This window comes from Triplophysa dalaica, chromosome 22 (genome assembly GCF_015846415.1).
Source record: "Triplophysa dalaica isolate WHDGS20190420 chromosome 22, ASM1584641v1, whole genome shotgun sequence".
Lineage (NCBI taxonomy): Eukaryota > Metazoa > Chordata > Actinopteri > Cypriniformes > Nemacheilidae > Triplophysa > Triplophysa dalaica.
The window spans coordinates 5,586,969-5,600,388 of NC_079563.1; the positions used below are offsets into that span (position 1 = coordinate 5,586,969).

At 44.7% G+C, this 13,420-nt stretch overlaps 6 non-coding genes and 2 pseudogenes across 6 annotated transcripts; all 8 read right to left on the bottom strand.

The window, feature by feature from the left end:
- Positions 1-326: 326 nt before the first annotated feature.
- On the bottom strand, positions 327-490 carry LOC130412582 (U1 spliceosomal RNA). The gene has a single exon (XR_008905395.1). It is a non-coding gene; the product is annotated as a U1 spliceosomal RNA (small nuclear RNA).
- An 820-nt stretch (positions 491-1,310) lies between these two features.
- On the bottom strand, positions 1,311-1,486 carry LOC130412492 (U2 spliceosomal RNA; annotated as a pseudogene).
- Positions 1,487-5,285: 3,799 nt separating this feature from the next.
- Positions 5,286-5,449, bottom strand: LOC130412583 (U1 spliceosomal RNA). Its single transcript, XR_008905396.1, has one exon. It is a non-coding gene; the product is annotated as a U1 spliceosomal RNA (small nuclear RNA).
- An 834-nt stretch (positions 5,450-6,283) lies between these two features.
- Positions 6,284-6,474, bottom strand: LOC130412405 (U2 spliceosomal RNA). The gene has a single exon (XR_008905289.1). It is a non-coding gene; the product is annotated as a U2 spliceosomal RNA (small nuclear RNA).
- An 807-nt stretch (positions 6,475-7,281) lies between these two features.
- On the bottom strand, positions 7,282-7,445 carry LOC130412360 (U1 spliceosomal RNA). Its single transcript, XR_008905247.1, has one exon. It is a non-coding gene; the product is annotated as a U1 spliceosomal RNA (small nuclear RNA).
- Positions 7,446-8,201: 756 nt separating this feature from the next.
- Positions 8,202-8,378, bottom strand: LOC130412524 (U2 spliceosomal RNA; annotated as a pseudogene).
- Positions 8,379-11,779: 3,401 nt separating this feature from the next.
- LOC130412406 (U2 spliceosomal RNA) lies at positions 11,780-11,970 on the bottom strand. Its single transcript, XR_008905290.1, has one exon. It is a non-coding gene; the product is annotated as a U2 spliceosomal RNA (small nuclear RNA).
- Positions 11,971-12,777: 807 nt separating this feature from the next.
- LOC130412584 (U1 spliceosomal RNA) lies at positions 12,778-12,941 on the bottom strand. The gene has a single exon (XR_008905397.1). It is a non-coding gene; the product is annotated as a U1 spliceosomal RNA (small nuclear RNA).
- Positions 12,942-13,420: the final 479 nt, after the last annotated feature.

Genomic DNA, 13,420 nt, shown 5'->3' on the forward strand with positions numbered 1-13,420 from the left:
AGATGCGTTCTATACTCGTCTGATGAGGCGTCCAAAATATGAACGAAAAAACAATTAAACAAATGAATCAAACATAAAACCAGCAAACGAATAAATGAATATCTAAATAATTATATATATAAATATACCTACATGCATACATACATACATGTATGTGTGTTTGGGAACGACGGAACAGCAAACAACCGTATTAAAAAAAAACATGGTATTAGGAAGTAATCGATCACTCGATTTGGTGCTCGTCTCTTGCGGAATCTGCAGATCTGACGCCAACAAGGTTCGAAATACGGACACAATACAAAATCTCTCTTCTTTTGATACATGATAAGGGGAGAGCGCGAACGCAGTCCCCCACTACCAGAAATTATGCAGTCGAGATTCCCACATTTGGGGAATTCGCAAAAGTCAACCCAACCTGAGTGCAATGGCCGAGCCTCGTCCTGGGTGAACCGCCTTCGTGATCATGGTGTCTCCCCTGCCAGGTAAGTATGATTTGCCCCGTTCGGGCAAGACATCGCTTACTTGCCTCTGCCATGCGCATCAACGCTGACCCCGAGCGAGCATTCGGCAACTGCAAGTTCCATTTGATTGCTCTGTAGAACCCGTGGGAAAGCGCACGAAGGCGACGGTCCACAGGCAAACATACACATGAACAGACAAATCCATTAAGAATTCAACGCAAACAGTCCACATATGTGCTGAAAGTGTTTCAATTGGATGCTGGACACCTTTTGCATTTAAGCATTTGGCAGACGCCTTTATCCAAAGCGACTTACATTGCTTTATCCTATACATTTACATAGGTATTTGCAATTCCCAGGGATCGTACCCAAAACCTGTTAACGCAATGCTCTTACCACTGAGCTACAGGAAGCCCCGTTCTCTCTCTATCACACAACAGCATTTAAGCCAGGCGCAAGCGTCTCTAATAGGAACTACGTTCTTCAACACATAACTATCCGCATACATTTAGGGCTTTAGTGAGTGCGTGCGTGAGACTGTGAGAGAGTGAGAGTGAGAGTGTGAGAGAGTGAGTGAGTGAGTGAGTGAGTGAGTGAGTGAGTGAGTGAGTGAGTGAGTGACTGAGTGACTGAGTGAGTGAGTGAGTGAGTGAGTGAGTGAGTGAGTGAGTGAGTGAGTGAGTGAGTGACCGAGTGAGTGACCGAGTGAGTGAGTGACCGAGTGAGTGACTGAGTGAGTGAGTGAGTGAGTACTTGCCAAAGTATTTTTCTGTATAAGACAGTCACGTGAGAAATAAAACTTTGCGTCTTCTCATCACTACCTTTCAACACAAGCTGCTATCCCCGAAAGGGGAATGCACCGTTCCTGGAGACACTGCAATACCAGGTCGATGCGTGGAGTGGGCGGAGCAAGCCCCGCTTCCAGCTCCGCGTTTCAAAAATCCATTTAATATATGGTCCCCAGATAGGGGACGTATCAGATATTAAACTGATAAGAACAGATTTTTCTTTCGAAAAAAGTTTATTGTCTCAAATACATGCTGAATACACACACATAATTTAAAAGGTCAGCATTACACACTACATTTTAAAAGTCATGAGATAGGTGTTTCTCTAGATCCTGAAAAGTTTTTGTATAAGGGCAAAAAATTATGTGCCTAAGACTTAAAAAATTATTATTAAAAAAGTCATTAGTGTCTGTCGCACAAGAAACTGGTGTATCTAATCCATAAAAAAATGTTCTTGTCCTCAGCTCTCCCGATCCTTGCACACCACCCAGCACTTTGTGCCCAGAGGAGATCCTCTTAAACCGAGGCACCGCTGCCCTTCTCGAGCTACTTCTCTGAGAGTTGAGCATCTACGGGCAGTCAGACGTCGTTGCTGTCGGGACCTTCCTGTGAAAGCTCCGGCCCCCACATCCGAATGGCTACGTGGGGCGTACTCCTGCAGCCTCGCTTTGGCCAGCTTTGTTGAGGTCTGCAGAGACACCTCCACGCGCATCCCCGCCAGCAGGTTTCCGGGGTCCACCTGGCATCTTGATACAGCTTTTTCACCTCGGGATGATAGGAGCATTTGCTGGCCTGCTCTCTTGGCTGATCCACCAGATGCCATGTGATGGTTTCGGACCCCCCTGCTGGTAGGCACGGGAATTGCAGGGGGCCGGCCGTTGCCCACAGATCCCAGGCAGCACTGCACCCCCGAAGAGTGTGCCCCACGGTCTCTGGCTCTCCACACCCGGGCCGTGGACAGGTGGGGGTATTTGCCATGCTGCGGGAGTACATCACGACTCTAACCGGGAGGATCTCATTGGCCGCCGTCTTTTCCATGTGCTTGGTCAGGAGAGCTGAGAGCACTACCCTGTGCCTAACCCAGCATCTTAAAATTGCTTGTTCCAGTTCCTGCACGACAGAAACAAAATTTAGTTTACAGTAAAAACAGCAAACACTTTCTTTTTCTGCATTAAAATGTTCTGAAATGTTCTTATAAAAAGGTTTACTCTGATCGTAACTTAAAAATTTCATCCCACTCAGGTACATCCATCTCCTGCTTTTGGCGTCATAGTGTCTTTTCTCATTCTCTACCATCTGAAACTCCATAAAAATTAGCACACAGCACAAAACGGGAGCTTGAAGAAGGGGCCCCGTCATTTTTGCTGTGCGAACCGCTCCAGTTATATGGTCCTTAGATTCAGAGCTCCTCCCACTTTTAAAAGATAAAACACATTCTCTTAAAATCAAAACATCGGATTGAAACACTTCTAAAAAGGATAAGAAAATGTGTGCTCTCAAGGGGGCTCTCTTAATATTAAAATCCATGGTTAATACTGTAAAAGACATAGCTAGAAGTAAAACCGGGGATAAGAAGGGGTGATTTAACTTAATTAAAACCATAAAACCATTGTTATAAAGCTACAATTTCTTGTGAAACAAGTTCTTCCTTCATTTCTATTACAGAGAAACCAGGGGGTTGAACCTGTTTTTTCCCAGAGCTGCCTTCGCTGCCTTTGGCAGCTCTGGGAGTAGATGATTTCAGCTCAATTGATAGGAAGGAAATTTCGTTTGCAGAGTTAGAAGGGAATATCCTGAACAGCTCCCCTGATGAGGAGGAATCTGATCTAGGTTCCATTCTTCCTCCTTTTTCAATTTTCTTCACTGAGGGAGATCGAGTATCCCTCTTTCTCTTCAACTGAGCACTAGGGAACATATCAATAAGTTCCTCTCTTTCTCCATCTTGACTTAACTGCATTACCTGTTCAACTTCACTTTCATCAAAATCGCATGCACCTACTTCTGGGTCCTTGATCGATTCATTGTTGGCTGAGGGTGGCTCCATTTCGTTCTCTTCTTGTTCTCCACTTACTGATTTTGGCGGGAGATTTAAATTGTGTTGTTCCGCCCCTTCGTTTCTAATCTCCTCTCTTTGCTCGAGCCTTACAAGTTTAGGCGGGAGATTTAAAAAAATTAGCTCCGCCCCTTCATTTCCGGTCTCGTTCTCTGGGTCGACCATTTTGTTTGATTTGAGTTTGTTGGCAAAAGAGTTAGGGCAGTCTCTGTAAAGATGATTTGTGTCTCCACAGAGATTGCACTTTCTGCCATTGGTGCACTCTTCAAAAGAGTGACCAATTTCTCTGCACTTTTTACAAAATATTTTCTGGCAAGCTTCAACAAGGTGCCCGAGTTCGCCACATCTACGGCAGAGTTTGGGCATTCCCTGGTAATGAATGTAGCCCCTGTTTTCTCCAAGAACTATCATTGATGGCAAATGTTTCAGGCCCTGGAATCCTTGAGGGTCTTCCCATTGTTTAATGGGCACCCTCCAAGCGCAATTCCAGATGCCATCCTCATCTACCACCTTCATAGCCTGGCCCTTCAGAGTGCAGTATCTTCCCAACCATACACAAATGTCTTCACTGCTCACGGTTTCATTAAACATTCTGACAATCACAACCCTCTGTGCATTGTCAGTCAGTTTATCAACCTTAAACATTTCGAAGTGGGTTTTGTCTTGTTCAAACCGTTGCCAGAAAGCATTAAGTGTAGTTGCATTTTTAAAGCTTACATCGAAACCTTTATTAAAAGGCAGGGATAAGATACAATTTAAATCTTCTGGACCGAAACCAAGCACTTTTTGAATGAATTTTCTAGAAAAATCTAATCTTGAAATCTCTACTACCTTTCCATTCATTTCTTTTAAAGTGAAACGCACACTGTGGTGCCTCCGCATGCCGGCACGAGCAGCCGACATGGTGGAGGCACCGACAGCAGTCTCAAATAGGTAAAAGAAAAACGCAATAAAACAAATAAATATTTAAAATCACTTACCCCTTGGAAATGATCCTCACAGTACCAGATACCTTCCTCGTTAAAAGCCGCTTGAGCCGATACGCCCTCGCAGTGTACCTCCTGCGGGTTAAAGCAAGTATTACTGAAAAAAACGAGCCGTTGGACCCACAAGAGGCGATCGCAACTCAATCCTCTGACCAGATACTTGATCTTAGCCAAAAGGCCGAGAAGCGATGCCCACAATGGGTGGCAAAAGGCAGAGCGTGGGGCGGCACCGACTATTGGGCTTGCGGTGCACATGCGCCTCAAAGGTCAGCGTGTGATCGTACGAACACACAATCAAATGTATCGTTTAAACAACAGAATCAATTAACCAATTAACGAAAGAAGAAATAATTAAATGGGCTATTTTTGAAGACCTGAACGAATGAAGGAACGGACTGAAAATCAAATGTATCGTTTAAACAACAGAATCAATTAACCGATTAACGAAAGAAGAAATAATTAAATGGGCTATTTATGAAGACCTGAACGAATGAAGGAACGGACTGACAATCAAATGTATTGTTTAAACAATAGAATAAATTAACCGATTAACGAAAGAAGAAATAATTAAATGGGCTATTTATGAAGACCTGAACGGATGAAGGAACGGACGAGCACGCACACGTTTCACAGAAATGAAGGTCAGCGTGGTCTGGCAGAATCTCCGTCGAAGATGCGTTCTATACTCGTCTGATGAGGCGTCCAAAATATGAACGAAAAAACAATTAAACAAATGAATCAAACATAAAACCAGCAAACGAATAAATGAATATCTAAATAATTATATATATAAATATACCTACATGCATACATACATACATGTATGTGTGTTTGGGAACGACGGAACAGCAAACAACCGTATTAAAAAAAAACATGGTATTAGGAAGTAATCGATCACTCGATTTGGTGCTCGTCTCTTGCGGAATCTGCAGATCTGACGCCAACAAGGTTCGAAATACGGACACAATACAAAATCCCTCTTCTTTCGATACATGATAAGGGGAGAGCGCGAACGCAGTCCCCCACTACCAGAAATTATGCAGTCGAGATTCCCACATTTGGGGAATTCGCAAAAGTCAACCCAACCTGAGTGCAATGGCCGAGCCTCGTCCTGGGTGAACCGCCTTCGTGATCATGGTGTCTCCCCTGCCAGGTAAGTATGATTTGCCCCGTTCGGGCAAGACATCGCTTACTTGCCTCTGCCATGCGCATCAACGCTGACCCCGAGCGAGCGTTCGGCAACTGCAAGTTCCATTTGATTGCTCTGTAGAACCCGTGGGAAAGCGCACGAAGGCGACGGTCCACAGGCAAACATACACATGAACAGACAAATACATTAAGAATTCAACGCAAACAGTCCACATATGTGCTGAAAGTGTTTCAATTGGATGCTGGACACCTTTTGCATTTAAGCATTTGGCAGACGCCTTTATCCAAAGCGACTTACATTGCTTTATCCTATACATTTACATAGGTATTTGCAATTCCCAGGGATCGTACCCAAAACCTGTTAACGCAATGCTCTTACCACTGAGCTACAGGAAGCCCCGTTCTCTCTCTATCACACAACAGCATTTAAGCCAGGCGCAAGCGTCTCTAATAGGAACTACGTTCTTCAACACATAACTATCCGCATACATTTAGGGCTTTAGTGAGTGCGTGCGTGAGACTGTGAGAGAGTGAGAGTGTGAGAGAGTGAGTGAGTGAGTGAGTGAGTGAGTGAGTGAGTGAGTGAGTGAGTGAGTGAGTGACTGAGTGAGTGAGTGAGTGAGTGAGTGAGTGAGTGAGTGAGTGAGTGAGTGACTGAGTGAGTGACTGAGTGAGTGAGTGAGTGACCGAGTGAGTGACCGAGTGAGTGAGTGACCGAGTGAGTGACTGAGTGAGTGAGTGAGTGAGTACTTGCCAAAGTATTTTTCTGTATAAGACAGTCACGTGAGAAATAAAACTTTGCGTCTTCTCATCACTACCTTTCAACACAAGCTGCTATCCCCGAAAGGGGAATGCACCGTTCCTGGAGACACTGCAATACCAGGTCGATGCGTGGAGTGGGCGGAGCAAGCCCCGCTTCCAGCTCCGCGTTTCAAAAATCCATTTAATATATGGTCCCCAGATAGGGGACGTATCAGATATTAAACTGATAAGAACAGATACTACACTTGATCTTAGCCAAAAGGCCGAGAAGCGATGCCCACAATGGGTGGCAAAAGGCAGAGCGTGGGGCGGCACCGACTATTGGGCTTGCGGTGCACATGCGCCTCAAAGGTCAGCGTGTGATCGTACGAACACACAATCAAATGTATCGTTTAAACAACAGAATCAATTAACCAATTAACGAAAGAAGAAATAATTAAATGGGCTATTTTTGAAGACCTGAACGAATGAAGGAACGGACTGAAAATCAAATGTATCGTTTAAACAACAGAATCAATTAACCGATTAACGAAAGAAGAAATAATTAAATGGGCTATTTATGAAGACCTGAACGAATGAAGGAACGGACTGACAATCAAATGTATTGTTTAAACAATAGAATAAATTAACCGATTAACGAAAGAAGAAATAATTAAATGGGCTATTTATGAAGACCTGAACGGATGAAGGAACGGACGAGCACGCACACGTTTCACAGAAATGAAGGTCAGCGTGGTCTGGCAGAATCTCCGTCGAAGATGCGTTCTATACTCGTCTGATGAGGCGTCCAAAATATGAACGAAAAAACAATTAAACAAATGAATCAAACATAAAACCAGCAAACGAATAAATGAATATCTAAATAATTATATATATAAATATACCTACATGCATACATACATACATGTATGTGTGTTTGGGAACGACGGAACAGCAAACAACCGTATTAAAAAAAAACATGGTATTAGGAAGTAATCGATCACTCGATTTGGTGCTCGTCTCTTGCGGAATCTGCAGATCTGACGCCAACAAGGTTCGAAATACGGACACAATACAAAATCTCTCTTCTTTTGATACATGATAAGGGGAGAGCGCGAACGCAGTCCCCCACTACCAGAAATTATGCAGTCGAGATTCCCACATTTGGGGAATTCGCAAAAGTCAACCCAACCTGAGTGCAATGGCCGAGCCTCGTCCTGGGTGAACCGCCTTCGTGATCATTGTGTCTCCCCTGCCAGGTAAGTATGATTTGCCCCGTTCGGGCAAGACATCGCTTACTTGCCTCTGCCATGCGCATCAACGCTGACCCCGAGCGAGCGTTCGGCAACTGCAAGTTCCAGTTGATTGCTCTGTAGAACCCGTGGGAAAGCGCACGAAGGCGACGGTCCACAGGCAAACATACACATGAACAGACAAATACATTAAGAATTCAACGCAAACAGTCCACATATGTGCTGAAAGTGTTTCAATTGGATGCTGGACACCTTTTGCATTTAAGCATTTGGCAGACGCCTTTATCCAAAGCGACTTACATTGCTTTATCCTATACATTTACATAGGTATTTGCAATTCCCAGGGATCGTACCCAAAACCTGTTAACGCAATGCTCTTACCACTGAGCTACAGGAAGCCCCGTTCTCTCTCTATCACACAACAGCATTTAAGCCAGGCGCAAGCGTCTCTAATAGGAACTACGTTCTTCAACACATAACTATCCGCATACATTTAGGGCTTTAGTGAGTGCGTGCGTGAGACTGTGAGAGAGTGAGAGTGAGTGAGTGAGTGAGTGAGTGAGTGAGTGAGTGAGTGACTGAGTGAGTGACTGAGTGAGTGAGTGAGTGACCGAGTGAGTGACCGAGTGAGTGAGTGACCGAGTGAGTGACTGAGTGAGTGAGTGAGTGAGTACTTGCCAAAGTATTTTTCTGTATAAGACAGTCACGTGAGAAATAAAACTTTGCGTCTTCTCATCACTACCTTTCAACACAAGCTGCTATCCCCGAAAGGGGAATGCACCGTTCCTGGAGACACTGCAATACCAGGTCGATGCGTGGAGTGGGCGGAGCAAGCCCCGCTTCCAGCTCCGCGTTTCAAAAATCCATTTAATATATGGTCCCCAGATAGGGGACGTATCAGATATTAAACTGATAAGAACAGATTTTTTCTTTCGAAAAAAGTTTATTGTCATCATGTTTTCATCTTTAAATCTCAAATTCATAACATTAACATTTCAATTTTAAAATTCACACAAAAAAAAAAAACCATTTCAAAGGGTGAATCATAGATAGAGAGATAAAAACAACATAAAACAAGGGATGACATAAAATACATGTTAAACATGTTTAAAAATTCAAACACATGCTTAAAAAGGTATAAAACACGTGTTTAAAAATTCCAAACATGTTTAAAAACTCTTTAGGGTGTTTAAAAAGGTATAAAACGAGGAAGTGAACATTAAAACACAACATCTTAAAAAAAAACCACGGTCTCTCGTCATCTGTTGTTCAGAACCGGGATGAGTCCCTGACAAGATGGCCATCACCCCGCTCTGCAGAACAAGCCAATTTCCTTCCATTTCCGACAGCCAGCGGAAATCCTCTCCCTCCGGCCCGCTGGCCCGCTGTTCCCGTAGCCAGATTGGTGAGGGTGCATCTACGGGCGACCAGGTGCGGGGGCAAAGCCGGGGCCCTAAGCGTGACCCCAGCCCCCTCCTCCGAATGACAAGGCCCGGCACCCCTGCAGCTTAGATGTCATCATCTGCTCGCAAGCGTGGAGGGGCACCGTAACCTGTTTCCCCGCCAGCAGGTTTCTGGTGGTCCAGATGACTTCCTTTGTTATGTTCAGGGTGAGCCAGAGCGAGATGAATTGCTGTGATGTCAAAGCTCTCAAGCTCCGGCCCACCCCGTGGAAGGCGAGCTTGCAGTCCATCTGGACCCCACCCGCTGGCAGGCACGGGAAACTAGGGGGCCAGTTAAGGTCACACAGGCCCCGCGCAGTGCCGCACTCCCAGAGGAGGTGTCTCACCGGCTCCGGAGCATTACACCCCGGGCGTGGACAGATCTGGTTCCTGGCCCTTCCTCTGGAGTGCATAACCGCCCTGGCTGGGAGGATTTCATGAACCGCCATCCACATCAGGTCCTTGAGCCGGTTCTGAAGAGCGGGGTGGGCTGTATTCCTCAAAACTTGTGTGGCTTCACCTAGCGTGAGCCCTGGAATTGGACTCACTGGTTCCCGGTCCTGCACAAGAGAGACAAGAGACTTGTGGTTAGTTAAAACATAAAGTTTCCGGTCCTCCACGCTGTATATCTTTAAAAACATTTCAAAAAGTAGCATGTGGGGCTGTAATTCCTCTAAAAGCTCATATCTCATTTTTCACAGTAAAACCATACAAATTAAGAGCGTTAAAAGCACTGTCTAAAAATGTCAAAGTTGCTAAAAAGTGCTCGCCCCATTCTTTTTTGTTGGATCCACTCCATGAAGGAGGGACCCTGGCTCCAACAATCCTTCCACTTCCTAAATCTTTGTAAAAAATAAGGGGAGAGCACATTGTTGCAATAAAAGACATGAGCTTTAAAAGTTTTTAACATTAATAAAACACTCTGGGCTCGTACAGGGAATCTCACACTTCTTACATTGAATTGGGCAGATTGTAAGAGTCATGAGCAGTATGGTTAAAAACATGAGCATTAAAAGGAAATATGCAAGCAGCTACAAACTTAAAATCAGAGAATTTCTTGTGACACTAGTTCCTCCTTAATCCCAATAGTTATGGGATCAGGAGGAACAGTGTCCATCACTTTAGGAGCAGCAGAGGAGCTCTCTTGTTGCTCCTTCGGTGATGATGTTTTTAGCTTAACGTGCAAAAAGGAAACCTCATTTGGGGATTCATGAGGCCACACACGGTCCAGACTTTCTGAAGAAGAACTATCTGGCCGCGGTGTAGCCTTCAATCTTTTCTCCTCTGTATCAACCAGAGGAGATCCCGCAGGTCTTTTTTGCACCTGAGCGTTTGGGAGGGAACAGTCAGTTACACTCCTATCAGACTCCATGCTTATTTCGGAGACAGTGATTAGGGAGGAAGTCGTATCCTCCTCTCCCTCATTCTGTTCATTTCCATTTTGGGAGGTGACTTCCTCCCCCTGTTCAACCGAACCCTCCGACTCCGCCCCTGGGGCCGCCCCATCCTCCCTTTGTTGCCCAGTCCCTGTGGCTGGCTGGGCGAGTGGGATTCCCGCCAAAACCTCAGGGACCGCCTCCTTCCTTTGTTCTTCGGTTTGTGGGGCGGCCATTTTGTTGCCCTTTAGTTTGTTGGCAAAACTTTTCGGGCAATCTCTGTAGAGATGGGTAGATTCTCCACAGAGATTACACCTCCTGCCATTGGTACATTGTTCAAAACTATGACCAATTTCTCTGCACTTCCCACATATCAGCTCTATGCATGCTTCAGCGAGATGCCCCATGTTGCCACATTTTCTACATAATTTTGGCATCCCCTGATAATGGATGTAGCCTCTGTTCTCTCCTAGCACAATCATGGAAGGCAGATGTTTCAGGCCCTGGTAGCCCCTGGCGTCTTCCCATTGTTTAATGGGAATTCGCCAGGCACATGTCCAGATGCCATCCTCATCTAACACTTTGACTGGCAGACTTCGAACAGTGCAAAATCTACCCAACCACACACATATGTCTTCACCAGTCACTGTCTCATTGAACATTCTGACAAACACAGTTTTGAGTGTGTTGTCATGCAGCTTTTCAACAGTAAACATGGCGAACTGGGACTTAACATTTTCAAAACGTGACCAAAACTCAATGAGCAGGGAAGCGGTTTTAAAACTTAGATCAAAACCTTTGTTAAAAGGCAAGGTCAACAAACAATTTAAATCACAAGCATTAAAATTCAAAACTTTTTGTACTAGCTTCCTGGAGAAGTCCAAACGGGACAACCCCAGGAGCTTTCCATCTACCTCTTTAAATAAAAACCGCACACTGTGGTGCCTCCGCAAGCCGGCACGAGCAGCCGACATGGTGGAGGCACCCACAGCAGGTAGTAAAACAAAATAAAAACAACAACAATAAATAAGCAATAAATAAGCAATAAATAAGTAATAAATAAGTAAAAACACTCACCTTAAAACCGATCCTTGATGGAAAGGTCCCTTTAAAAGCTGCTTTTCCTAGCAGTATACCTCCTGAAGTTTGTCGACTCGTGTATTGGTAAACACGAGTCAGAGAAACCTCCAAGAGGCGATCGCAACACAACCTATTGACCAGACAAGTGATCTTAGCCAAAAGGCCGAGAAGCGAGTGAGTGAGTGAGTGAGTGAGTGACTGAGTGACTGAGTGAGTGAGTGAGTGAGTGAGTGAGTGAGTGAGTGAGTGAGTGAGTGACTGAGTGAGTGACTGAGTGAGTGAGTGAGTGACCGAGTGAGTGACCGAGTGAGTGAGTGACCGAGTGAGTGACTGAGTGAGTGAGTGAGTGAGTACTTGCCAAAGTATTTTTCTGTATAAGACAGTCACGTGAGAAATAAAACTTTGCGTCTTCTCATCACTACCTTTCAACACAAGCTGCTATCCCCGAAAGGGGAATGCACCGTTCCTGGAGACACTGCAATACCAGGTCGATGCGTGGAGTGGGCGGAGCAAGCCCCGCTTCCAGCTCCGCGTTTCAAAAATCCATTTAATATATGGTCCCCAGATAGGGGACGTATCAGATATTAAACTGATAAGAACAGATACTACACTTGATCTTAGCCAAAAGGCCGAGAAGCGATGCCCACAATGGGTGGCAAAAGGCAGAGCGTGGGGCGGCACCGACTATTGGGCTTGCGGTGCACATGCGCCTCAAAGGTCAGCGTGTGATCGTACGAACACACAATCAAATGTATCGTTTAAACAACAGAATCAATTAACCAATTAACGAAAGAAGAAATAATTAAATGGGCTATTTTTGAAGACCTGAACGAATGAAGGAACGGACTGAAAATCAAATGTATTGTTTAAACAACAGAATCAATTAACCGATTAACGAAAGAAGAAATAATTAAATGGGCTATTTATGAAGACCTGAACGAATGAAGGAACGGACTGACAATCAAATGTATTGTTTAAACAATAGAATAAATTAACCGATTAACGAAAGAAGAAATAATTAAATGGGCTATTTATGAAGACCTGAACGGATGAAGGAACGGACGAGCACGCACACGTTTCACAGAAATGAAGGTCAGCGTGGTCTGGCAGAATCTCCGTCGAAGATGCGTTCTATACTCGTCTGATGAGGCGTCCAAAATATGAACGAAAAAACAATTAAACAAATGAATCAAACATAAAACCAGCAAACGAATAAATGAATATCTAAATAATTATATATATAAATATACCTACATGCATACATACATACATGTATGTGTGTTTGGGAACGACGGAACAGCAAACAACCGTATTAAAAAAAAACATGGTATTAGGAAGTAATCGATCACTCGATTTGGTGCTCGTCTCTTGCGGAATCTGCAGATCTGACGCCAACAAGGTTCGAAATACGGACACAATACAAAATCTCTCTTCTTTTGATACATGATAAGGGGAGAGCGCGAACGCAGTCCCCCACTACCAGAAATTATGCAGTCGAGATTCCCACATTTGGGGAATTCGCAAAAGTCAACCCAACCTGAGTGCAATGGCCGAGCCTCGTCCTGGGTGAACCGCCTTCGTGATCATGGTGTCTCCCCTGCCAGGTAAGTATGATTTGCCCCGTTCGGGCAAGACATCGCTTACTTGCCTCTGCCATGCGCATCAACACTGACCCCGAGCGAGCGTTCGGCAACTGCAAGTTCCAGTTGATTGCTCTGTAGAACCCGTGGGAAAGCGCACGAAGGCGACGGTCCACAGGCAAACATACACATGAACAGACAAATACATTAAGAATTCAACGCAAACAGTCCACATATGTGCTGAAAGTGTTTCAATTGGATGCTGGACACCTTTTGCATTTAAGCATTTGGCAGACGCCTTTATCCAAAGCGACTTACATTGCTTTATCCTATACATTTACATAGGTATTTGCAATTCCCAGGGATCGTACCCAAAACCTGTTAACGCAATGCTCTTACCACTGAGCTACAGGAAGCCCCGTTCTCTCTCTATCACACAACAGCATTTAAGCCAGGCGCAAGCGTCTCTAATAGGAACTACGTTCTTCAACACATAACTATCCGCATACAT